Genomic DNA, 3,054 nt, shown 5'->3' with positions numbered 1-3,054 from the left:
AGCTCAAGGCTAGTGCTCTACCACTTGAGCCACAGTGCCACTTCCGGCTTTTTTCTTTTTTGCTTATGTGGTACTGAGGAATTGAACCCAGGGCCTCTGGCATGCAAGGCAAACACTCTACCACTGAGCCACCTTCCCAGCGACTTGTACATCTCATTGTTGCCATGGGTCCACCTGTATCCCTATTTAAATGATTTGTTTTTTCCCTTCCCCTCCACAAATTATACCACTATCAAATACAGTGAAAGCAGGGGTTATACCGTGAGGACATACAAAGCAACAAAAAAATCATCTTTTAAATATGTTAGAAACAATCACAACAAAGAAAAACCATTTGAATCCTTATCTTGGGGTTCATGGTATATATACACAATGGAATTCTATGCCTCCATCAGAAAGAATGACATTGTCCCATTTGTTAGGAAATGGAAAGACTTGGAAAAAATTATAGTAAGTGAAGTAAGCCAGGCCCAAAGAAACATAGGTCTCATGGTTTCCCTTATTTGCAATAACTAGTATATGTCTGAGTCAAGCAGAAAAGATCAGATAAGATGATGTTAGGTGAAAAGAATACATCTCTTTTTGGAAAGTGTCACTCCTTCCTTCACTCCCTTAGTTTTTCCCTACCATGCCCACCCATAAATTCATTTTCAACAGAGTATCTAGTGAGTACTACCTCATCATTTTCTTTCTCCCTCCATTTCCATGCCCAAACCCTCCACTCCCCAAATGGTGTCACACTTTGAGAACTGTTGAGGTAGAGGCTTTCCTTTCACTTTTCCCATTGGGTCTGTACTTCCATGCTTGGCAAAGTCTTGAAATATGGGAGTGTGGGGTTGCCTGTTGGATGAATTGAATTCCCTGAGAAAGCTGTCCAAGGCTTTTATGAGTTATATTACAATTTACCTGTCTCTTACCTGAAGAAGAATTCCCAGTTATTTCTTAGAACTAATTGACAGCACACGAATGCTAAAGAGAGCAATTTTAAAGTCAGATTTCTGCATCTGCATGCAGTTGCATGCATCTGCATGCGAGTAACAATATTAATAATTCACAATTGTGGGGGTATTTTTTTATTGAGTGCTTAACCCATATGCACATTAAATATACATTACAATATAATATTGTTAGCTTTATCTTTTTTGGGATTGGCCTTTAGAATGTATCTTGCATATATACAGCCTATGTTTTTGGCTCCCTTACTGAATAGTAGATGGTTATAATTCTGTGGGTTTAGGTGGGTCTTTTATTCTGTTCCATTGGTCCTGTTTTTGTGTCAGTACCAAGCTATTTTCATTACTATAACTCTGTCATAGAGTTTGAAGTCTGGTATTGTTACACTTCCAGCACTGCTTTTTCTGTGGATTGCTTTTGTAATTCAGGGCCTTTTATGGTTCCATATAAAGTTTTGGATTGTTTTCTCTATCTTGTTGAAGAATAATGTTGAGATTTTGATGGGTATTGCATTGAGTTTGTCGATTGCTTTGGCCAGAATTGCCATTTGCATATGATATTAATTCTGCCAATCTAGGAGCAGGGAAGGTTGACTTCCTTATATTTTCTTTGGTTTCCTTCTTTAAATTTTTATAGTTTTCACTCTAGAGATTCTTCACATCTTTGGTTAATTCCTAGTTTTTTTTTTGAGACCATTGCAAATGGAGTTGCTTTCCTAATTTCAGTCTAGCCTTTTCATTGTTGACATAAAGAAAAACCAAAGTTTTAATTAGCTCTAATAGCTTGGGGGAAGAGTCTGTAGGGTCTGTTAAAAATAGGATGATGCCATTTGCAAATAGGGATAGTTTTACTTATTTCCCTATTTGGATCTCTTCTTTTCCTTATCTTATTGTTCTTGCTAGGAATTCCAGTATTCTAGTGAAGAAGAATGGAGAGGGTGAACATCTTCGTGTGATTCCTGATTTTAGAGGAAATGTTCTTAATTTTTCATCATTAAGTATAATATTAGCTGTAGCTATGTCATAAACAGATTCATTATGTTGAGGAATGTTTCATATATGCCTAGCTTTTCTAGCCTTTTATCATGAAAGGATGTTAGATCTTCCATTGAGATGATGGCATGATTCTTGTCGTTGCTTCTATTGATGTGTTGTGTTACAGTTACTAATTTATGAATGCTGAGATAGCTCGATGAATTCATCCCTGGGATGAATGTATTTGATCATAATATATGATTTTTTTAGGGGAGAGAGTTGTTCAATGTGATTGGGCAGTATTTTATTGAGAAGTTTTCCATCAGTGGGATTGGTCAATAGTTCTCTTTCCTTGATGGGTTCCTATTTAGTTTTTGGATGAGTGTAATGCTAGGCTCCTAGAATGAGTTTCATAGTGATCTCTCCCTTCCTATTCATTGAAGAATTTGAGGAATATTGGTGTTCTCTTTTGAAGGTCTTATAGAATTCAGCTGTTAATCCATCTGGTCCTGGGATTTCCTTGGATGGGATGTCTTTTATTGCTGTTTCAATTTCATTACTTGTTATGTGTCTATTTAACTGGTTTAAATCTTCCTGGTTCAGTTTGGGTGTATCAATGTTCTCTAGGAATGCATTCATGTCTTTCAGATTCTCTAGTTTGTTGGCATAAAAGTTTGTAACATATTCTTTTAAAATTGTCTAAATTTTGCTTGTTCCATTTTTCATCTCTAATTGTATTTATTAGGGTGACTTTTTTTCTTCCTCTCAGTCTAGTTTGCCTTTCAATTTTGTTATTTTTTCCAAAGAACCAATGTTTTGTTTCTGTTGAATCTTTGTGTATTTTTTGTTGTTAATTCATTCATTTCTGATCTAATTTTTATTATTTCTTTCTATTGGTTTTGGGTTTGGCTTGTTCTTGTAGTTTTAGGATCTTGAGGTGCATCATTAGAGGATTGATTTGCAATGTCTCTTAATTTGTTGATGTAGGCACTCATAGCCATAAACTTTTTTTTTAAATTTAATTTAATTTTATTTGTGAATATACTGTTCAGAGGGGTTACAATTGCATGGGCAGGATAATGTGTACATTTCTTACCAAGCATTGCAGCCTCCTCCTTTGTTTACC

This window comes from Dipodomys ordii, unplaced genomic scaffold (genome assembly GCF_000151885.1).
Source record: "Dipodomys ordii isolate 6190 unplaced genomic scaffold, Dord_2.0 Scaffold1, whole genome shotgun sequence".
Classification (NCBI taxonomy): domain Eukaryota; kingdom Metazoa; phylum Chordata; class Mammalia; order Rodentia; family Heteromyidae; genus Dipodomys; species Dipodomys ordii.
Note: the sequence above shows the minus strand (reverse complement) of the source record.